Source organism: Bos indicus, chromosome 6 (assembly GCF_029378745.1).
Source record: "Bos indicus isolate NIAB-ARS_2022 breed Sahiwal x Tharparkar chromosome 6, NIAB-ARS_B.indTharparkar_mat_pri_1.0, whole genome shotgun sequence".
Lineage (NCBI taxonomy): Eukaryota > Metazoa > Chordata > Mammalia > Artiodactyla > Bovidae > Bos > Bos indicus.
This window is the reverse complement of record NC_091765.1, coordinates 33194106-33219859: the sequence shown is the minus strand read 5'-3', so window position 1 is coordinate 33219859 and position 25754 is coordinate 33194106.

Sequence of the window (25754 nt, the reverse complement as noted above, 5' to 3'; positions counted from 1 at the left end):
AGAAACTCCCCAGGTCAGTAGGTGCCCAATATGCTACTGGAGATCAGTGGAGAAATAACTCCAGAAAGAATGAAGGGATGGAGCCAAAGCAAAAACAATACCAGCTGTGGATGTGACTGGTGATAGAAGCAAGGTCCAATGCTGTAAAGAGCAATATTGCATAGGAACCTGGAATGTCAGGTCCATGAATCAAGGCAAATTGGAAGTGGTCAAACAAGAGATGGCAAGAGTGAATGTCGACATTCTAGGAATCAGCAAACTGAAATGGACTGGAATGGGTGAATTTAACTCAGATGACCATTATATCTACTATTGTGGGCAGGAATCCCTCAGAAGAAATGGAGTGGCCATCATGGTCAACAAAAGAGTCCGAAATGCAGTACTTGGATGCAATCTCAAAAACGACAGAATGATCTCTGTTCATTTCCAAGGCAAACCATTTAATATCACAGTAATCCAAGTCTATGCCCCAACCAGTAACGCTGAAGAAGCTGAAGTTGAACGGTTCTATGAAGACCTACAAGACCTTTTAGAACTCACACCCAAAAAAGATGTCCTTTTCATTATAGGGGACTGGAATGCAAAAGTAGGAAGTCAAGAAACACCTGGAGTAACAGGCAAATTTGGCCTTGGAATACGGAATGAAGCAGGGCAAAGACTAATATAGTTTTGCCAAGAAAATGCACTGGTCATAGCAAACACCCTCTTCCAACAACACAAGGGAAGACTCTACACATGGACATCACCAGATGGTCAACACTGAAATCAGATTGATTCTTTGCAGCCAAAGATGGAGAAGCTCTATACAGTCAGCAAAAACAAGACCAGGAGCTGACTGTGGCTCAGACCATGAACTCCTTCTTGCCAAATTCAGACTTAAATTGAAGAAAGTAGGGGAAACCACTAGACCATTCAGTTATGACCTGAATCAAATTCCTTATGATTATACCATGGAAGTGAGAAATAGATTTAAGGGCCTAGATCTGATAGATAGAGTGCCTGATGAACTATGGAATGAGGTTCGTGACATTGTACAGGAGACAGGGATCAAGACTATTCCCAAGAAAAAGAAATGCAAAAAAGCAAAATGGCTGTCTGGGGAGGCCTTACAAATAGCTGTGAAAAGAAGAGAAGTGAAAAGCAAAGGAGAAAAGGAAAGATATAAACATCTGAATGCAGAGTTCCAAAGAATAGCAAGAAGAGATAAGAAAGCCTTCTTCAACGATCAATGCAAAGAAATAGAGGAAAACAACAGAATGGGAAAGACTAGGGATCTCTTCAAGAAAATCAGGGATACCAAAGGAACATTTCATGCAAAGATGGACTCGATAAAGGACAGAAATGGTATGGACCTAACAGAAGCAGAAGATATTAAGAAGAGGTGGCAAGAATACACAGAAGAACTGTACAAAAAAGATCTTCATGACCCAGATAATCACGATTGTGTGATCACTGACCTAGAGCCAGACATCCTGGAATGTGAAGTCAAGTTGGCCTTAGAAAGCATCACTACAAACAAAGCTAGTGGAGGTGATGGAATTCCAGTTGAGCTATTCCAAATCTTGAAAGATGATGCTGTGAAAGTGCTGCACGCAATATGCCCGCAAATTTGGAAAACTCAGCAGTGGCCACAGGACTGGTAAGGTCAGTTTTCATTCCAATCCCAAAGAAAGGCAATGCCAAAGAATGCTCAAACTACCGCACAATTGCACTCATCTCACATGCTAGTAAAGTGATGCTCAAAATTCTCCAAGCCAGGCTTCAGCAATATGTGAACCGTGAGCTTCCTGATGTTCAAGCTGATTTTAGAAAAGGCAGGGGAACCAGAGATCAAATTGCCAACATCCGCTGGATCATGGAAAAAGCAAGAGAGTTCCAGAAAAACATCTATTTCTGCTTTATTGACTATGCCAAAGCCTTTGACTGTGTGGATCACAATCAACTGTGGAAAATTCTTCAAGAGATGGGAATACCAGACCACCTGATCTGCCTCTTGAGAAATTTGTATGCAGGTCAGGAAGCAACAGTTAGAACTGGACACGGAACAACAGACTCGTTCCAAATAGGAAAAGGTGTTCGTCAAGGCTGTATATTGTCACCCTGTTTATTTAACTTTTATGCAGAGAACATCATGAGAAACGCTGGAGTGGAAGAAACACAAGCTGGAATCAAGATTGCCAGAAGAGATTACACTTAAGAGTCCCTTAAACTGCAAGGAGATCAAACCAGTCAACCTTAAAGGAAATCAACCCTGAATATTCATTGGAAGTGTTGTCACTGAAGGTGAAGCTCCAATACTTTGTCCACATGATGAACAGAGCCAGCTCATTGGAAAAGCCTCTGATGCTTGGAAAGATTGAAGGCAAAAGGAGAAGAGGACAACAGAGGATGAGATGGATAGATAGCATCACCAACTTCATGAAGATGAATTTGATCAAACTCTAGGAGATAGTGCAGAACAGGGGAGACTGGCATGCTGCAGCCCATGGGGTCACAAAGAGTAAGACATGACTTAGCAACTGAACAGCAACAAGACTAGGTTCCAGCCTTCATGTAGCTTATAGATTCTTCAAAAGGAGTCTCTATTTACCTTCTTTTCACTTCTTAAATACTGTAATTGGTGACCTACCCTAACATTCTATGGGAGGACACTGCTTTTATTTATAAGTCTGAGACAAATTCTTTGCATTTTCATGATGATAGGCTTTGTTGGTTCAGTAGCCTTGAAACCTGAGGGAAGGACATACTAGGCCAGTCATAACAAAGTGCCAAAAATTGGGTGACTTAAAGGGAAATTTACTGTCTTATAGTTCTGCTGCTGCTGCTAATTTGCTTCAGTCGTGTCAGACTGTGAGACGCCATAGACTGTGGCACCCCACCAGGCTCCCCCATCCCTGGGATTCTCCAGGCAAGAACACTGGAGTGGGTTGCCATTTCCTTCTCCAATGTATGAAAGTGAAAAGTGAAAAGTGAAAATGAAGTCGCTCAGTCATGTCCGACTCTTCGTGACCCCATGGACTGCAGCCTACCAGGCTCCTCCATCCATGGGATTTTCCAGGCAAGAGTACTGGGGTCGGTTGCCATTGCCTTCTCCTAATAATCTCTATAAAGGCCCTATTTCCAAATAGGGTCACATTGTGAGGTACTGGAGTTTAGTATTCTAACATATCTATTTTGTGGGTACAATTCAACCTGTAAAAGTTGCTTTACTCAAAAATGAACCCTTGCTGCCTCTGGATGAACAGGATTTTCAGATGTTTAGTCTGATGACTGACATGGTTAATACTGGTTATTAAAGCAAAGAGGTTTCTTGTCTGAGGGATATCTTAAAACTGTCTGGCCCATTAATAAAAGTTAAAGGAAGGGTATAGGGAGTACATTAGGGGCTCATGTACATAAGGATTAAAATTTTCGGTCACAAGACAAAGAACAGATCTTTCAGATACTAAAGGAACTTGAGATTTCTTCCTTCTATAATAGAAGGTAAATGGACTAGATTAGTGGTCAATCTGATTAGATTAAAATCTAATTTCTAGGACTCCCTTGCAGCTAAAGTTCTCAAGTTACCTCTATTCTATTGATCATATGCATCTTCAGGAGGCATGTTTAGGAAGTCAGCATCTTTAAATGGTGATCATCTGGGAGAAATCAGATCATCTTCCAAACACTGAACAAAGGCATTTGTTCTTTGGTGATGTCTTCCTGGAAGTATGTGGTGTCAAACTTGCTAGGCAGCAGATAGAAACAGCAGTTCTGTTTGTTGTGGGTGAGGACTTTTTGGTTTTTATTTTTCTGGATGTATCATAACTTGCTTTGTTCTTGGCTCTGAGGCAATCAACCCAGGTTGCTGGCTTTCCTGGATATTTTGTGAGCTTCCTACATTCTGATTTAAAAAAAACACAAAAAACAAAAACTGTCTCTTCCGGTGAATTACTGTGATTTATAGAATGTATTGGGAACTTTTCCATCTTTTTATTCAGTTTCATATCTGGATCTAACAATTCAGTATATTAAGCTCTTATTTCCTAGCTGACTGATTAAAATTTTCTTTGAGTAACCCAGGCAGAAAAATTAGCATTTTTTCTAGCGCAGGCAGTGTTTCTCAATCTTGGCACTAATGGTATTTTAAAACAAATAACTCTTTATTGTAGCTGGCTATCTTGTATATGGTGAGTTATTTAGAAGCCTACTCTAGCTTCTATCCACTAGTTATAGTCATATCTCCACCCAATTGTGATAATTCAAAATGAAAGTGTCCAGACGTTTGTTAAGTGTCCCCTGGGAGCCAAAATCTCATCAGCCCTCACCCACAACCCCCCATTCCCTTTGAAAACAACTGCGGAATAATCACAGCTAAAGCACTCCACATATAATAATGCATTTAGTTTTTAAAGCAGCTCTATGGGGAAAATATTACTATTTTACACATTTCATAGTTATTATTAATACTATTTTCTAAACTTCTTTGCACAGGGAGGGAGTTTGCCTCACTTGCACAAGTCACATGAAATGAAGTTGATCCAGGTATATAGCTGACCTAGAGTAATGCTCCAATTCACTGCACTCTATCCTCATTAGCTCAATAATGTTGTATAAGCAATCATCATTTTCATTAAACCTTAAAGCATTTGGCGATCTTGAGATGAAGGAGCAGTATTTTTATTCCGATTTAAATGTTAAAAGCATTGAAGATACTGTATCTTCATACCATTGAATTTTACATGCCTCAACAATAAGATTTTATCTTACTCTGCAGTGTATCCTGAATTTTGCCTTTAGTTGTTTCCCAAAAACATAATTCTTATCTAGCAAATCTCCTAATGTTTTCTTTCACCTACAGAGTCTTCACTGTTTACCTCTACATATATGAATCTTTACAATAGCTTATATATCCAAATTCATAGTCTACTATTGATGTCTCCAGAGCATAAATTAAACATGGCTTTCCATTGTTTCCAATAACACCTCAAGTTGTACCAATATTAAAGTAATTTTTCCTTTTTAGAATAGCCTTTTTTGTCCCTATGCCTGGAGACATATTCATTCTACAGGCTTTACACTAATGCTAACTACTTGTTAAGATTTGTACATCTCTACTACTTTTTATCCCCTGAGTTCCTATGGCATTTTTATAAACCTCTATTAGAGCACCTGTAATATTGAACTGTAAATATTGGACTTTACATATTTGTTTCTAACAGGAGACTTGAGCTAATTAAGGATCAGTTCAGTTCAGTTCAGTCGCTCAGTCATGTCCGACTTTTTGCAACCCCATGAATCACAGCATGCCAGGCCTCCCTGTCCATCACCAACTCCCGGAGTTCACTCAGACTCACGTCCATCGAGTCAGTGATGCCATCCTGCTATCTCATCCTCTGTTGTCCCCTTCTCCTCCTGCCCCCAATTCCTCCCAGAGTCTTTTCCAATGAGTCAACTCTTCACATGAGGTGGCCAAAGTTCTGGAGTTTAAGCTTAAGCATCATTCCCTCCAAGAACACCCAGGACTTATCTCCTTCAGAATGGACTGGTTGGATCTCCTTGCAGTCCAAGGGACTCTCAAGAGTCTTCTCCAACACCACAGTTCTAAAGTATCAATTCTTCGGTGCTCAGCCTTCTTCACAGTCCAACTCTCACATCCATACATGACCACAGGAAAAACCATAGCCTTGACTAGATGGACCTTTGTTGGCAAAGTAATGTCTCTGCTTTTGAATATGCTATCTAGGTTGGTCATAACTTTCCTTCCAAGGAGTAAGCGTCTTTTAATTTCGTTGCTGCAGTCACCATCTGCAGTGATTTTGGAGCCCAGAAAAATAAAGTCTGACACTGTTTCTACTGTTTCCCCATCTATTTCCCATGAAGTGATGGGACCGGATGCCATGATCTTAGTTTTCTGAATGTTGAGCTTTAAGCCAACCTTTTCACTCTCCACTTTCACTTTCATCAAGAGGCTTTTGAGTTCCTCTTCACTTTCTGCCATAAGGGTGGTGTCATCTACTTTACATCCCCAGCACTGGGCAGGGAGCTAGCTCCCCTAGCTCATAGAACTTACTCAAAAAATTCAGTCAATAAATGAAATCTCCATCAACTCAAGATAACCATCACAGACCAGTGAAGTGGCCCTTATAATTACAGCTACTATGATGTCTTTAAAGGGTTTCTGGTCCTAATCAAATTCTGTCCTTTTCCCATACCTCCTCATTGCCTCTGGAAACCACATAAAATTGGGGATTTCCAGTGCTCATTTTAATTTCAAAGTTATGGACTTTATTTTCCAGGAGTATTTTGGAGATTACAACATTAAAATATAATCCAGTTGTGTTCCTGACTCCATACACAAAGATAAACTCAAAATGGATTAAAGACCTAAATGTAAGACCAGAAACTATAAAACTCAAGAGGAAAACACAGGCAGAACACTCAGTGATGTAAATCAAAGAAAGATCTTCTATGGCCCACCTCCTACAATAATGGAAATAAAAACAAAAGTAAACAAGTGGGACCTGATTAAACTTAAAAGCTTTTGCACAGCAAAGGAAACTATAAGCAAGGTGAAAAGACAACCCTCAGAATGGGAGAAAATAATAGCAAATGAAACAGGTGACAAAGGATTAATTTTCAGTTGTGTTCAAATACTTGTTCTCTACCCTCCTTTTTCCACCTGAGCATCACAAAGAGCTTCATTATGCTTTGCTTTCATTTTTAATCCATTATGCAATAAGCTACAAATTTTAAAAAAATAATTGATATCATCTAAACATTTGTAACCAGGAGAAGTTACTTTTTAGAAAACTGGACTATTTCTTGCAAGAGTGGTGAACTATTACCCTGGAGCCTTCCCAAGGTCAGAGTTACATTTTGGCAGTCAAGCACCATTCCATTCAATTACCCATTCGATAGATATTTATTGCGAAACTACTGAATACTATATATACTATTAGTCCTTCTTATACACCATTAAAGAAATTTATGATCAACTTTTTTTTTTGTTACATTTCAAAGTCAGCAGTGTGTTTAATTTTCCAGTTGAGTTTGCATTAAACTCTTTTCTGCAAAATTCTGGGTTTCTGAAGACAAAAGTAATCTTAAAAATTTTAAAGATTTTCATTAAAATGTCTTACATTTGTCATTTATTAATAAAAGTACATTTTTTGTAGGAATACCTACTTTGTTCAAATAGCTTATATGAGCTTATTAAAGTACTGAGATTATTCAGTTTTCTTTTTTCCATTTTCTTTTTTAAAAAGATGTTACAGATCTGTATGTTCATGATTAAGACTATATTTATTTTATGCATGCCCCATAGGCACAGAGGGATTTCAGACATGCTCTGAGGAAAAGAGCATTTCAGCCCAATATGGAAGAAAGTTAGCAGGTAACCTAAGCCTTGTGCCACTCCTGCTCACAAAGCTCTGTGCTGCTCTGGGTAAACCCAATGTCTCCAAAGATCGTAGGTACAAAAAGGCCAGGCATACATCATTTTTCATTTCTGAAATATTATCTCTGTAATATTCTTTTTTTAATTTAAATTTATTTATTGTAATTGGAGGCTAATTATTTTACAATATTGTATTGGTTTTGCCATACATCACATGAATCTGCCATGGGTGTACACGTGTTCCCACTCCTGAATCCCCCTCCCATCTCCCTCCCCATACCATCCCTCTGGGTCATCCCAGTGCACCAGCCCGAAGCATCGTGTATCCTGCATCAAACCTGGACTGGTGATTAGTTTCTTATATGATATTATACATGTTTAAATGCCATTCTCCCAAATCCTCCCACCCTCACCCTCTCCCATAGAGTCCAAAAGACTGCTCTATACAACTGTGTCTCTTTTGCTGTCTCACATACAGGTTTATCATTACCATCTTTCTAAATTCTAAATATACTATATATGCTTTCTATATATACTTTCTAAATTCTATATATACTAATGCATATGCATTAGTATACTGTATTGGTGTTTTCCTTTCTGGCTTACTTCACTCTGTATAATAGGCTCCAGTTTCATCCATCTCATTAGAACTGATTCAAATGTATTCTTTTTAATGGCTGAGTAATACTCCATTGTGTATATGTACCACTGCTTTCTTATCCATTCGTCTGCTGATGGACATCTAGGTTGCTTCCATGTCCTGGCTATTATAAACAGTGCTGCAATGAACACTAGGGTACACGTGTCTCTTTCAATTCTGGTTTCCCTGGTGTGTATGCCCAGCAGTGGGATTACTGGGTCATAAGACTTATAGGTTTATGTCTGTCTACTCTTTCAAAAAAGAAGATACTTATTCATATTCTAGGTACGTAGTTGATTCTGCGTCTTTTTAACTGTTTTTATAAATATTTAGAGTGATCAAGTACTACGTAGTTATAACTTATGACAAAGGATTCCTTACATGATAATATTCAGAAAGCTCAATTTAAAATTTTTAAGCAGAAATAATGAATAAGCCATAAGTGTACAGTTTTATAAATTTTACACAGTGAACATAGTAGAATAACTTTACCCTACACAAGTTACCAACCTCCTTTAATGCCCTAAGGGCCCCATCTATCTCCAGACACACACTTCCTTCCTTCTCCCCAAAGGTAGTATTTTTCTATCACCATAGATTGGTTTTACCTGCATCTGTATCTTTATGAATAGAATATATAGTACATATTTTGTCTTATTTATTTTACATTATGATTGTGAAATTGACTTGTGTTATTGAAAGCAGAAGTTCATTTATTTCCATTGCTCTACAGAGTATCTGTTCAATAATTATTTTCACCCGTTTGAATTGGTTTCATATGGTGACTATGATAAGTAATGATGTTCTAAATATTTTGTAGTCCTGTTACAGTGCACATGTCTGCTCAGTTGTGTCCAACTCTTTGTGACCCCATGGACTGTAGCCCACCAGGTTCCTCTGTCCATTATACTATCCAGGCAAAATTACTGGAGTGGGTTGCCATGTCCTACTCCAGGAGAATTTCCCGACCCAGAAATTGAACCCACGTTATCTGCATCTCTTGAATGGACAGGTGGATTATTTACCACTGAGCTACCTGGTAAACCAGTTATGGTGCACATATGTGTATACTCTGCATTTCCTGAAGGAATAATGAGGCTAATAATATATTTATATTTTTTATATCTTTAGGGATATTTGAAAACATTTTGAGAAGTGCTTATTCAAATTTTTCTTATGCTTTATATTGAGTTGTATCTGTGATTATACATTGACCTGTATGCATTTTATATAATCGGTGGTGATTTTATCCTCTTGGGGACATTTGGCAATGTCTAGAGACCTTTGGTTTGTCACAACTGAAGGAGTTCTAGGGTCATCCACTGGTCAGGGGCCTGCGATGCTGCTGAACATCCTACAATAAACAAGATAGCCCACCAACTAAAAGAATATCTGGTCCAAAATGTTGATAGTAGCAAGGTTAAGGAACTCTGAAATATGTGTATGTAACATTGAAATATAGTCTAGATTATATAAAAGTTTCACACTGAAATTTGCATTTTACTTTTAATAGTATGTGATGAATAGAAGTTCTTATATTTTACATTTTATTTTTGTTTACAGTTCATATGCTTGATGATTATGAAAAGATCTTTGCCTACCCAAAGAACATGAAGATATTATTCTTTGTTATTTTCTAGACCTACTCTGTCCAGTACAGTAGCAACTGACCACATGTGGTTATTGACCACTTGAAATATGCTCGTTCAAAATTGAGTGTCTTATAAACAGAAAATATACATCAGAATTTGAATAATTTGTCTGAAAACAAGAATTTATATAACATATCTCATTGCTTTTTTAAACTGACTGTACATTGAAAAGATAATATGGATAGATGGCATTAAAATATATAATAACATCAGTTACATATGTGGTTCACTTTATATGTCTATTAAATATTGCTTTCTATGTGGTTTTACATTTCACATTTTGATAGTCTACTCATAACTAATTTTTGTAAATGGTGTGAAACAGGAGTCAAAATACATTTTATACCATATAAATAAGCTACCATCATAATGAAAGGAATAGCCTTTCCTTAAAGTACTACACTTCCTTTATCATTATTGAACTCTTTATTTTTTCTACTAACTTATTTTAATTCATTTACCAAGGGGACACTGTCTCGATTATTCTTCCTTGAGATGTGATAGCAAAATTTCCTCAGCTCTATTCTTTTGGATGACTTGTATTTCCATGTAAATTTTATTTATGTATTTATTTATTTTATATTTTATTTTATTTTTTAACTTTACAATATTGTATTGGTTTTGCCGTATATCAAGATGAATCCATGTAAATTTTAAAATCAAGTTTTCAAATTTCAAAAAAAAGCCTGCTAAGGTTCTCATTGAGAATAAATTTAATCTATAAATTACATACAAAGAATCGAAACATTAACCATACTGAATCTTTGACAAAAAACATAGGTATACCCCTCCCCCATGTATTTGGTTCATTAATTTCTCTCATTAATGTGTTTTTGTGTAAAGGGCTTGAAAATCTATTGTTAAACTTAGTCCTAGGATGTTGATGATTTATGATACTAATGAAAAATTTTAAATTAATTTTCTGATTATTACTGATACACCATTAATCATTGTTTATTGACCTTTTATCAGATGACCTTGATAAATTTAACTTATTAATTCCAAATTTCCATCTGTAGATGCATTATTTGAGATTTTCCAGATCCATAAATATATTTTCTGCAAATAATGGCAGCTGCTTTTGGTAACTGCCAAAAATAAAAATAATTTTTTTATAAAAAAGAAAGGAAAAAGTAAAAAATAATCTCTCTTGTGATGAGAGAACTGTAGGATTAACTCTCCTAATAGCATTTATATATATTATACAGTAGTGATGTTGTAATGTTGTACATTATATCTCTAGTATATTATTTGTTGATCTTATAACTGGACATTTGTATCTTTTGACCATCTTCCTCCAGTTCCTTCTGCTGCTGCCCTCTGCCTCTAGTACCACAGCTCTGATCTCTCTGAGTCTGAGAGTGTTAAATTGGATTCCACAAATAAGTGAACTCATACAGTATTTTTCTGTCTGACATATGGTGGCTCAGACAGTAAAGAATCTACCTACAACCCTGGAGACCTGGGTTTTGTCCCTGGGTTGGGAAGATCCCCTGAAAGAAGAAATGGCAACCCACTCCAGTATTCTTGCTTGGAGAATTCCACAGACAGAGGAACCTAGTGGCTACAGCTCATGGGGTCACAAAGAGTCGGACATGACTGAGCAACTAACACTATTTCGTGTAAAATATGCCTTCAGGTCCATCCATGCTGTTGCGAATGGTAGGATTTCCTCATCTTTATGACTGAAGAGTAGTCTATTATGTAAAAATAAACTTCAACATCTTTATCCATTTATCCATCAATTGACACTTAGGTTGTTTCCATGCCTTGACTACATTATAAATAATGCTGCTATGAAAATGGGAAAGTAGACATCTTCTCAAGTTAGTGTTTTCATTTCATTTGGATTTATTCCCAGACGTAGAATTGCTGGATCATATGATAGTACCATTTTTAATTTTTTGAGTATCCTCTCTACTGTTTTCCATAGTGATTGTGCCAATTTACAATCTTACCAACAGTGTGCAAGGGTTTGCTTTACTCTACATGTAGGCCAGCATTTGTTATCGCTTGTCTTTTGGTGATAGCCACTCTAACATGGGATATCTCACAGTGGTTTTTAATTTGACTTTTCCCAATGGCTAGATACTGAGCCTTTTTTTCATGGCTTGTTGGGCGTTTGTATATCTTCTTTGGAGAAATGTCTTCTTGAAATATTGCTTACACTGGGAAACTCAATAAAATGTTGAAGTGTAGTAAAAGCAGTTTTCAATTTAACGTCAGTGTATAAGCTTTCAATATTTCATAAGCAACTATAATGAGTCATTGTTTTTTGTTTAAGATACCCTTTATCAAATTAAAATTTTTTCTACTATTTGTAGCTTGCTAAAAATTTTTATCAACAAAGAGGTGAATTTGATCAAAAGCTTTATCTGAATCTGTTGAAATGACATAATATTGTTCTTTTTCCTGTTAATGTGATGAAATAAATTGGTTTCTGAGTATCTGTATAACCTTGGGTTTCTTGTATAAACTCAAATCAATGAAGATGTATTCCCCTAAATTAAATTTATCTTTTTAGGAATACTTATATCTAATATTCATGAGGAAGCTAACTTACTTGTAGCTTCTCTTCCTTAAATATCCTCATTAGGCTTTATTAGTAAAGTTAGGCCAGTCTGATTTTACAGTTTGGATCATGGAAATTTATTTTCTGGAAGTTTATTAAGATCAGAGATACAAAAGCCTTCAGTTCAGTTCAGTTCAGTCACTCAGTCGTGTCTGACTCTTTGTGACCCCATGAACCGCAGCGCACCAGGCCTCCCTGTCCATCACCAACTCCCAGGGTTCACCCAAACCCAGTCCATTGAGTTGGTGATGCCATCGAACCATCTCATCTGCTGTCGTTCCCATCTCCTCCTGCCCTCAATCTTTCCCAGCATCAAGGTCTTTTCAAAAGAGTCTGCACTTCACATCACATGGCCAAAGTATTGGAGTTTCAGCTTCAGCAACAGTCCTTCCAATGAATATTCAGGACTGATTTCGTTTGGAAGGACTGGTTGGATCTTCTTGCTGTCCAAAGGACTCTCAAGAGTCTTCTCCAGCACCACAGTTCAAAAGCATCAATTCTTCGGCACTCAGATTTCTTATAGTCCAACTCTCGCATCCATACATGACCACAGGAAAAACCATAGCCTTGACTAGACGGACCTTTGTTGGCAAAGTAACATCTCTGCTTTTGAATATGCTGTCTAGGTTGGTCATAACTTTCCTTCCAAGGAGTAAGCGTCTTTTAATTTCATGGCTGCAATCACAATCTGCAGTGATGTTGGAGCCTAAAAAAATAAAATCAGCCACTGTTTCCACTATTTCCCCATCTATTTGCCATGAAGTGATGGGACCAGATGCCATGATCTTCATTTTCTGAATGTCGAGTTTTAAGCCAACTTTTTCACTCTCCTCTTTCACTTTCATCAAGAGGCTTTTCAGTTCCTCTTCACTTTCTGCCATAAGGGTGATGTCATCTGTATATCTGAGGTTATTGATAATTCTCCCAGTAATCTTGATTCCAGCCTGTGCTTCCTCCAGCCCAGCATTTCTCATGATGTACTCTGCATATAAGTTAAATAAGCAGGGTGACAATATACAGCCTTGACGAACTCCTTTTCCTATTTGGAACCACTCTGTTCTTCCATGTCCTGTTCTGTTGCTTCCAGACCTGCATACAGATTTCTCAAGAGGCAGGTCAGGTGGTCTGGTATTCCCATCTCTTTCAGAATTCTCCACAGTTTGTTGTGATCCACACAGTCAAAGGCTCTGGCATTGGCAATAAAGCAGAAAGAGATGTTTTTCGGGAACTCTTTTGCTTTTTTGATGATCCAGCGGATGTTGGCAATTTGATCTCTGGTTCCTCTGCCTTTTCTAAAACAGCTTGAACATCAGGAAGTTCACGGTTCACATATTGCTGAAGCCTGGATTGGAGAATTTTGAGCATTACTTTACTAGCATGTGAGATGAGTGCAATTGTGCGGGAGTTTGAGCATTCTTTGGCACTGCCTTTATTTGGGATTGGGATGAAAACTGACCTTTTCCAGTCCTGTGGCCACTGCTGAGTTTTCCAAATTTGCTGGCATATTGAGTGCAGCATTTTCATGGCATCTTCTTTCAGGATTTGAAATAGCTCAACTGGAATTCTATCACCTCCACTAGCTTTGTTCATAGTGATGCTTGCTAAGGCCACACTTGGCTTCACATTCCAGGATGTCTGGCTCTAGGTGAGTCATCACACCATCATGATTATCTGGGTCATGAAGATCTTTTTTATACAGTTCTTCTGTGTATTCTTGCCACTTCTTCTTAATGTCTTCTGCTTCTGTTAGGTCCCTACCATTTCTGTCCTTTATTAAGCCTATCTTTGAGTGAAATGTTCCCTTGGTATCTCTAATTTTCTTGAAGAGATCTCTAGTCTTTCCCATTCTATTGTTTCCCTCTGTTTCTTTGCATTGATCGCTAAGGAAGGCTTTCTTATCTCTCCTTGCTATTCTTTGGAACTCTTCATTCAAATGGGTATAGCTTTCCTTTTCTCCTCTGCTTTTTGCTTCCCTTATTTTCACAGCTATTTGTAAGGCCTCCCCAGATAGCCATTTTGCTTTTTTGCACTTCTATTCCATGGGGATGGTCTTGATCCCTGTCTCCTGTACAATGTCACGAACCTCCGTCCATAGTTCATCAAGCACTCTGTCTATCAGATCTAGTCCCTTAAATCTATATCTCACTTCCACTGTATAATCATAAGGGATTTGATTTAGGTCATACCTGAATAGTCTAGTGGTTTTCTCCACTTTCTTCAATTTCAGTCTGAATTTGGCAATAAGGAGTTCATGATCTGAGCCACAGTCAGCTCCTGGTCTTGTTTTTGCTGACTGTATAGAGCTTTTCCATTTTTGGCTGCAAAGAATATAATCAATCTGATTATGGTGTCGACCATCTGGTGCTGTCCATGTGCAGAGTCTTATCTTGTGTTGTTGGAAGAGGGTGTTTGCTATGACCAGTGCGTTCTCTTGGCAGAACTCTATTAGCCTTTATATCAGTCAGTTCAGTTCAGTTCAGTCGCTCAGTTGTGTCTGACTCTTTGTGACCCCATGAATTGCAGCACACCAGGCCTCCCTTGTCCATCACCAACTCCCGGAGTTCACCCAAACTCATGTCCATTGAGTCGGTGATGCCATCCAGCCATCTCATCATCTATCATCCCCTTCTCCTCCTGCCCCAATCCCTCCCAGCATCAGGGTCTTTTCCAATGAGACAACTCTTCATATCAGGTGGCCAAAGTACTGGAGTTTCAGCTTTAGCATCATTCCTTCCAAAGAAATCCCAGGGCTGATCTCCTTTAAAATGGACTGGTTGGATCTCCTTGTAGTCCAAGGGACTCTCAAGAGTCTTCTCCAACATACAGTTCAAAAGAATCAATTCTTTGGCACTCAGCTTTCTTCACAGTCCGACTCTCATATCCATATATGACCACTGGAAAAACCATAGCCTTTATATACATATATGTATACATAGACATATATGTATTGTAATACACATATACAGTAAAAATATGTCTATATATATATAAACAATTACATACGTATAATATCATATGTATTACAATATGTAATCCTTCCTTAGAGATATATAACACTTCTATACTGAAGTCATTTGACCTAAAATATTTGTTGTGGGAAGATTTAATTCCATATTTGATTTCTTTAACAGATAAGGAGCTATAGAAAATTTATACCTTTCCATGTAATTTTGATACATTGTTCTTTTCTGTGAATTTATTCACTTAAATTTCAAATATATTTTCATCATTTTATAGTATCCTAGAAATACTTTTTTTATTGTATGTACAATCAGTAGAGATTTTCTCTACTTCATTCCTGATACTGGTACTATGTTACTTCCCTGTACCACCACTCTCAAACACACACCCTCCAGTCTTGCTAAAGGTGGTCTGTAAATTTAATGCATTTTCTTAAAGAACCAATTTATGGCTTAACTGATTTTCTCAGTTTTCCATTCATTTTCTATTGATTTCTGCTTTTATTTTTATTTCCTTTCTTCTACATTCTTTAGGTTTATATTACTATTATGTTTTTAATGTATCATTGCATAAATACACACCTACCTGAATTTTTTAATATTTTTCCTTCTACTCTGCAGAAATATATCTATGTATTTTCTCCTGGTTTATAGACCATATCACATATCTCAAAGAGATATCTTCACAACTATTTTCACTGTAACATTATTCAAAATAGCCAAGATATGGAAACAACTTAAAAGTTCTTTGATGGATGAATTGAAAAAGTATGTGATATATAGACATAAATACAAGGGAATATTATTCAGTCACACAAAATAAGAAAATCTGTGCATTTGTAGCAATATGGATAAAACTTCAAGGCATTATGGCTGAGTGGAATAAGCCAGACAGAGAAACACAGATATTGTATGGTAACATTTATATGTAGAATCTTAAAAAAATAAAAGTTGATTTCACAGAAACAGAATGGAATAGACAGGGGATAGTGGGAGGAAGAAATAGGCAGGTGTAGATCAAAGGCTACAACCTTTCAATTATAGGAAGAATAACTTGTAAGGATAGTGACTATTGTTAATAATGTAGTACTGCACACTTGAAAGTCGCCAAATGTACATCTTAAACATTCTTACTATACTTGCCAAAAAAAGAGTTAACTATGTGAGGTGATGGATGTGCTAATTATCTTGATCTTTCTAATTATTCCACAATGTATATATACCAAATCATCACATTGTATACTTTAAATATATACAATTATATTTATTGATTATTCCTTAGTAAAGTAGGAGTGGAAAGGAAAGAAACTTGTCCTTGGAAGAACAGTAATGAAAAATGAAAAAAATCACCTCAGCCATTTAAGGTCGTCAACATTTTAAAAAATACTTTTACACCACTTTTATCCTCATTCTTAGCAGAGGTCATAATTCCATTCTCTTATTCAAAATACATGATTGCATCTACTCATAATTCCAAATTTAAAGGTAGGTTGGGCTAAGAGGAAGATGTTTTGACAAACTGTCATTGGTCCTGATTGAGGAATGATAAAAGATTCAGCCATACAAAATATGACAGTATATTTGTAATGCATCCTGTAAGGATGAGAGGCTAATTAATAACAATTCTTTGCCTCTCACCAGGAGATAGGATTATGCAAGGCTACATGGTTGAATTTAAGAATGACTATCCAATATATTAATAATTAAAATGTAGTAAGAATTAAAATAGCTTCACTTATTTAACTCTATAGAAATCTACAGGTTTGTGGAATCTTTTCAAACACTTTTTGAAAGAAGTAAGTAGTGAGAAATAAAGGAGGACAAAAAGAAGGTCAGGGTAGTAAATGTGAAAAAAAAAGGAGGGACACAAGGAATAAAGGGCAAAGAAGGAGAGAAGGAAAGAGTTTTACCTATGAATTTTATTCCTCTTACAGCTTTCTAAATTACATCATTTTGTACTTTTTTCTATTTTTTATTTTCTATATATAAACACATTTTCGGCATCAGCTACATAGCAGTTAAACACTTTGTTTCTGTCATTAACCAGAGACACTTTGGTTTAAAGTATTTTTTTTTCTAGTTTGCTTTAACTCATTTTTAAAATAATATCACTGTATCAGCTAATTTGGTATTTGATTTTGTACTTTTATTCAGAAAATTCCTCCTTAGATTCAATGTCACCCTTTAGAAAGACTATTAGACCTGCTGAGAGCAGAGACCTCTTTTTTCCCCTCTGTGTTTCTAACATCTAGACAATGGTTGGCAAATAGCAGGAACTGAGTAAGAATCTACTCGTGAAAAAAAAATAATAACACTGAATTTCATAATTTTAGAAAACAGCCCATCTATAGAACGAAAAGACATATTTAAGGTCAGTATTACCAGAGTGAACTCATTAAGGAGAGAGAAGGAAACAGAAAAAAATAAGAAACACAATACTTTCTCAAAATTAGATAAAAAGTCAGAGGTATAGAGCTGTGCACCAGAATAGAGTTTTAATCAGCCATGGTTATTTTTTTAAGGTCTAGCCTGTTGTAAGTTAGAAGCAGAGAAATGAGGCAACACTGCATATTAAGAAACTATTTGTTTCTAAGGATAGAGTCTGGAAAGGGCAATTCCACAAACCATGGCTTCTCCTCACAAGTACTGGTAATGGCAAAAGAAGCTACCATTCTTCTACCCAGGTACCTCCCTTTATATTTACCTCTCTAAGCGCAAGTGGAGGATAGCACTGTTCTATGTTTAAGCTGATATTCATCCTTTATTCACTTATGCATTCCACACATCATGCAGTCTTTGCATGTGTTATTCCAGAAAATAAATTCTAGTTTTGATCTCATATTCCTTACAGGAAATATTTTAGGTATAAGAAATACTACACTTACATATAAAGGGTATATGTTATCCTTGGCTGAATTTATATGTAAGCAATTATACAAAAGTATGTATACATCTTTATGTTATGCTATTTGGAATAAGAAAAAAAGAATCACTTGAAAAAAGAAACTGTAGTAAGATTATGAATCATCTTTCCTCAAAGATAATATTCTATAACTTTTGTGCTGCTTGTGCTTTTCCTTTATAGTGTTATTTTATATTGTTTGAAATCCCCAAGGTAACTAGGTAAGGATGTAAGTTGTGTTTTTTTTTTCTTTCCTTTTTGCCCTCTCTTACTCTCTCATAAATTTCTGAAAAATTCTCCTGTATTACTAGTCACAGCCCAAAGGCAAACTTTTTGATTTTTCCAAAATTGGATTTTAGTTTAGAACAAATGTTAGAGAAGAAAAGTGATATTTAAAAAGAAGAAAAGTGAAAAAAAACAGATGAACATCAGAAATATACCTAGTAATTATAATAATTTATAGCTATTTCCTTTTTGTGAAATATCTTGTATAATGACAAAAACATATACCAAGTAAGTATTCATCTTTCGTTGCAATGTGGGTTTTGGGGGGTGGTAGGTGTTGTTTATTAACTTGCTTGCTTTTGTTTTTGTTTGTTGGTTTTGCATTCTTAACTTATACTCTCTTTGGCCACTACTCAAATTCAATTCCATATCTTGTAGAAGTCATATGCTCAATATTTTAGAAATCATAAGAAATTAAGATTCATCTTTTCTAAATGCTTTATTTTATAGATGAAGAAACTGAGATCTTGAATGACTATGCTCTGTCCAGAAGACACCGAGAGCAAAAACATGCAGTTCAGTACTATATGCACTGATGCAGCAGCTTTTTATTTGGACTTCTTCCACCTTCAGAATTTTCTCCTCCTTTATACCAGGCATATTCTGTTCAGTTCAGTCGCTCAGTCGTGTCTGACTCCTTGCAACCCCATGAATCGCAGTATGCCAGGCCTCCCTGTCCATCACCAACTCCTGGAGTTCACTCAAACTCATGTCCATCGAGTCGGTGATGCCATCCAGCCATCTCATCCTCTGTTGTCCCCTTCTCCTCCTGCCCCCAATCCCTCCCAGCATCAGGGTCTTTTCCAATGAGTCAACTCTTCGCATGAGGTGGCCAAAGTACTGGAGTTTCAGCTTTAGCATCATTCCCTCCAAAGAAATCCCAGGGCTGATCTCCTTCAGAATGGACTGGTTGGATCTCCTTGCAGTCCAAGGGACTCTCAAGAGTCTTCTCCAACACCACAGTTCAAAAGCATCAATTCTTCAGCACTCAGCTTTCTTCACGGTCGAACTCTCACATCCATACATGACCACAGGAAAAACCATAGCCTTGACTAGATGGACCTTTGTTGGCAAAGTGATGTCTCTGTTTTTCAATATGCTATCTAGGTTGGTCATAACTTGTCTTCCAAGGAGTAAGCGTCTTTTAATTTCATGGCTGCAGTCACCATCTGCAGTGATTTTTGGAGCCCAGAAAAATAAAGTCTGACACTGTTTCCACTATTTCCCCATCTATTTCCCATGAAGTGATGGGACCAGATGCCATGATCTTAGTTTTCTGAATGTTGAGCTTTAAGCCAACTTTTTCACTCTCCACTTTCACTTTCATCAAGAGGCTTTTGAGTTCCTCTTCACTTTCTGCCATAAGGGTGGTGTCATCTGCATATCTGAGGTTATTGATATTTCTCCTGGCAATCTTGATTCCAGCTTGTGCTTCTTCCAGCCCAGCCTTTCTCAGTGCCTGATGAACTATGGAATGAGGTTTGTGGCATTGTACAGGAGACAGGGATCAAGACCATTCCCATGGAAAAGAAATGCAAAAAAACAAAAAGGCTGTCTGAGGAGGCCTTACAAATAGCTGTGAAAAGAAGAGAAGTGAAAAGCAAAGGAGAAAAGGAAAGATATAAGCATCTGAATGCAGAGTTCCAAAGAATAGCAAGGAGAGATAAGAAAGCCTTCCTCAGTGATCAATGCAAAGAAATAGAGGAAAACAACAGAATGGGAAAGACTAGAGATCTCTTCAAGAAAATTAGAGATACTAAGGGAACATTTCATGCAAAGATGAGCTCCATAAAGGACAGAAATGGCATGGACCTAACAGAAGCAGAAGATATTAAGAAGAGGTGGCAAGAATACACAGAAGAACTGTACAAAAAAGATCTTCAAGACCAAGATAATCACGATGGTGTGGTCACTCACATAGAGCCAGACATCCTGGAATGTGAAGTCAAGTGGGCCTTAGAAAGCATCACTAGGAACAAAGCTAGTGGAGGTGATGGAATTCCAGTTGAGCTATTTCAAATCCTGAAAGATGATTCTGTGAAAGTACTGCACTCAGTATGCCAGCAAATATGGAAAACTCAGCAGTGGCCACAGGACTGGAAAAGGTCAGTTTTCATTCCAGTGCCAAAGAATGCTCAGACTACTGCACAATTGCACTCATCTCATAAGCTAGTAAAGGAATGCTCAAAATTCTCCTAGCCAGGCTTCAGCAATACATGAACCGTGAACTTCCAGATGTTCAAGCTGATTTTAGAAAAGGCAGAGGAACCAGAGATCAAATTGCCAACATCTGATGGATCATCGAAAAAGCAAGAGAGTTCCAGAAAAACATCTCTTTCTGCTTTATTGCCAATGCCAAAGCCTTTGACTGTGTGGATCACAATAAATTGTGGAAAATTCTGAAAGAGATGGGAATACCAGACCATCTGACCTGCCTCTTGAGAAATCTGTATGCAGGTCAGGAAGCAACAGTTAGAACTGGACATGGAACACAGACTGGTTCCAAATAGGAAAAGGAGTACATCAAGGCTATATATTGTCACCAGGCATACTGCTTCCAGGTAAATCAGTCACTCTGTCTTAACAAGGCTAGCAACCAGTTAGACACTTGCAGAGACACTAATTTTTATGAAGCACTTCACAATCTGCCCCAAAGCTCATTTTTATATTTATATTCCTTTATAAGCTCTATACTACAACCAACTTGTATTTTCTTTCTCTTTGCCTTTGCATTACTCAATTTCTAACTCAATTATCATTTTTCCATCTCTGTTTATCAAACACTACATACTGATCCAATTGCAGAACAAATCCTAACACTACAAGGAATTATTTATATATAAAAGCAACCAAAAGCACTATATGAAAGGTAGTTTTGTACCCATATTAATTAATTATTTATAAGTGAATTATAAAAAGGTTAAGTCAATGGTCCAGAAAGTTAGTAAGCAAAAAAAAAAAAAAAAGTATGAAAAATTCGTAGTGGATGCCCCAATATTGTTGCTGAAGTTATTTAAGCTACTGTTAAATATTACTAAAGTTCACTTCAATCACCTCTCTCTGCCTGTATGATCACCTATGTCCAGTCATCTAGTATGATTCTCCTAATTCCGCTATTGTTGCAAAGAACCATACACATTTGCATACCTTTATGCATACATGCACATATATAATGAAACATCCGCAGAGAGTAACAGAGCAGTTTCTTAACCTTCAATCAATGATTGGACATGTTTCACCATTTCACCACTCCTCTACAAATGTGTCTCTGTTACAGTGAATGCTGCTAAGTCACTTCAGTCGTGTCCAACTCTGTGCAACCCCATAGACGGCAGCCCATCAGGCTCCCCCGTCCCTGGGATTCTCCAGGCAGGAACACTGGAGTGGGGTGCCATTGCCTTCTCCAGTTACAGTGAATGGATTCCCATAAATTGTTCTGTGGCTGTTCTTCCACACAATGACCAGAGAAGATGGAATAAATCCCACTCTCAAGAAAGATATAAAATAGGAATTTCATATCAAAAAATAATATATAAAACAGTTAAAGAAAAAATACATGACGATTAAAGGAAAAATCTTGTGGTACCACAAGAAGGTAAGGCCTTGATTCCATGGCCCTGCTTTTACTTGTGTATTTTATTTTATGAGGATGATTTTTCTTGTACCCATCGAGTTGAACAATAGCATCCCAGGTGACACTAGTGGTAAAGAATCTGCCTGCCAATGCAGGAGACATAAGAAACATGGGTTCAACCCCTGGGTTTGGAAGATCCCCTGGAGAAGGGCATTGCAACCCATTCCAGTGTTCTTGCCTAGAGAATCCCATGGACAGAGGAGCCTAGTGGGCTAGAGTCCACAGGGTCGAAAAAAGTCCAACATGATTGAAGCAACTTAGCACAGGTAAATACTATGGTATATGTATATGAGCTTCCCTGATAGCTCAGATGGTAAAGAATCCATCTGCAATGCAGGAGACCCCAGTTCGATTCCTGGGTCAGGAAGATCCCCTGGAGAAGGGATAGGCTACCCACTCCAGTATTCTTGGGCTTCCCTTATGGCTCAGCTGGTAAAGAATCTGCCTGGATGCAGCAGACTTGGGTTCCATTCCTGGGTTGGGAAGATCCCCTGGAGAAGGGAAAGGCTTACTCACTCCAATATTCTGATCAGGAGAATTTCATGGACTGTATAGTCCATGGGATTGCAAAGAATCAGACATGACTGAATGACTTTCACTCACTTATATGTATTGTAATTTTATAGTGTAAGTTAAGTATCTTATACAATGTAATCTTCTACATAAAATATCTTGTACACTGATTCAAATCATTGATTTTTTCCAAATGTAAATCACACTTAACAGGAAAATTTATTTGGACTAGAATTTCAGCAACCCCACTCCAGTACTCTTGCCTGGACGATCCCATGGACAGAGGAGCCTGGTGGGCTGCAGTCCATGGGGTTGCTAAGAGTCGGACACGACTGAGCGACTTCACTTTCACTTTTCACTTTCATACACTGGAGAAGGAAATGGCAACTCACTCCAATGTTCTTGCCTGGAGAATCCCAGGGATGGGGGAGCCTGGTGGGCTGCCGTCTATGGGGTCGCACAGAGTCAGACACGACTGAAGCGACTTAGCAGCAGCAACAGCAGCAGTACAAGAGCAATGGAAAATTCACTGATGTATAAGGAGGAAGTCTTTATAAGATGTGACACTTCCCTATAAAATTATGTTGTAAATCATCTTAAAGAATAAAACATTTCAGAGTTGATGGCCCAACCCCACTCTATCTGACCTAAGATAGATAATTAATCATTCCATGTGTCCAACCCTTAACATAAAATAACTTTTTACTCTGTCCATGGAATTCTCCAGACAGGAATACTGGGGTGGGTAGCCATTCTCTTCACCAGGGGATCATTCCAACCCTGGGATTGAACCTGGGTCTCTGCATTGCAGACAGATTCGTCATTATGGGTGTAAATAGTAGTGCTTGTCTCTATTTAGAAACTTCGCCTCTTCTCATTCACTGAATTTTCTGTCTTCCTTGTGAACATTTTATTCATGTTTCCACCACAATATCGAAATAAATACAGCTCAGCATTATAACCTTTGCACCCATGAGAATTTCCACTTAGAGATTCATTGACCAAGTGTTACATATTATTTTTTTAACTAAAATGTGATTTTTTTAATTGAAGTTAAGTTTTCACGCATACTTTATATCTTATTGACACAATTAACATTGTTAATTAAAAATCACATGAGACACATTTTTGAGAAATCTAAAAGATAGCAAAATGATTAACTATTAAATATCAAATTAGCAAAAGAAATTGGAGCCATGAAATATGTTTATATTGGTCTTATGAAGTTCTCATGTTAGAGCTGTATGTCTGCAGGTCTCCTCCTGAGAGAATATTAGATTCTTTAAAGTTGAACAGGTGACCCTACTGTTCCCTGGAGTGGCTTCCATTTACCTTCTTGTTAAAATGAATCATTCCCAAATAAGAATAACTCCTCACTTGATGCTTAGCCTGCTGTATGCTGCTATATTCTGAATGATTCATGATGATACATTTAAATAATTGCATTGATCCTTTGCTCTAATATTTCACCATAGCTAACAAGAAGATGCATACAGATAAATGTATTCCAACATCACCTCTCTTCATGTCTTTCCTCTTCCAGAAATTAAGCGGCTATAAATAACAAACCACCCAATCTAGCCCCATTGGAGCTTAAATAGTAAGTCTATACTAATATAATATTACCTTACAATATACAACAATCAAAATAACATTCAGGCAGCTACTTTCTACTAAATATAAATTAGAATATACTTTATATAATGAGATAGGCTGTTTAAGAGAAAAATATAACTAAAAGTTATAATCTTGGTATAGACTTGGTAATCAAAATAATAAAGTAGATACTTAAGACTGTATATTATTCATTTGGTACAAATTCCACTGAAGTTGAAGATACTTTAAATTGTTTATTTGAGGAGGAGGAAGAGGATAACCTATTGTTAACCAACAACAAAGGCTATAATTATATTTACTGTATAGGGAGGAGAAAGATTTCTCTTGCTCTAGAACAAAATGTTTCAACTGTATCACATTTTAAAAGCAGAGCATGAGTGAATTCTTATTTGGATAAGAGAACACTGAGTAAGCATTCAGAAACCACAGCAACCATACTTAGTACAAGCCAACTCTGGTACTTACAGCCATTGCTCTAGAACTTGTTCAGTTTCATTTTTGGCCCTCCTTTTTCTCCTTCTTGTATTTACTGCCAGTAAGTAAAATCATAGTCAGTAGTCATGGAAAGGGAAAAATAATACTGTATTTAGAAACAGAGGTTAAGGTCAAGTCTCCACTTACCAAAGAGAAATAAAGGACTCAAACACAGGCCAAGATCTGAAGTTTCCCAAATGCTTAGAGGGGAAAATGCAATAAAAGTAAGTAAAACATTGACTAATTATTTGAATCATTAAAGAATAAGAATCTGCCATCACTTAATTAAATAATTAGTGAGATTTGTTTACATGATTTTGTTTACATGTTTATCCAGATTAATTGATGATAACTTCAAAGAGTGGCTCTTCCATCTGCACTTCTTTTACTAAGTAGACCTGGCCAAATAACTACATTAATTTTGGGAAAAAATGAAGTAGAGGCAAAAATTTTATGTTATGTCTACCTGTGTGTGTTATATGGTTATATGTATTAATAAAAGTCATAATATGCTCTATTTCTAATTTTTATGCTATATTTATTATCTTTTATTATCTATTATTGCTTTTTATTATCTATTAAATAATAATTGCCAAAGCCTTTGACTGTGTAGATCACAATAAACTGCGGAAAATTCTGAAAGAGATGGGAATACCAGACCACCTGACCTACCTCTTGAGAAACCCATATGCAGGTCAGGAAGCAACAGTTAGAACTGGACATGGAACAACAGACTGGTTACAGATAGGAAAAGGAGTACTTCAAGGCTGTATACTGTCACCCTGTTTATTTAACTTATATGCAGAGTACATCATGAGAAATGCTGGGCTGGAAGAAGCACAAGCTGGAATCAAGATTACTGGGAGAAATATCAATAACCTCAGATATGCAGATGACACCACCCTTATGGCAGAAAGTTAAGAGGAACTAAAAAGCCTCTTGATGAAAGTGAAAGAGGAGAGTAAGAAAGTTGGCTTAAAGCTCAACACTCAGAAAACGAAGATCATGGCATCTGGTCCCATCACTTCATGGGAAATAGATGGGGAAACAGTGGAAACAGTGTCAAACTTTATTTTTTGGGGCTCGAAAATCACTATAGATGGTGACTGCAGCAAGAAATTAAAAGA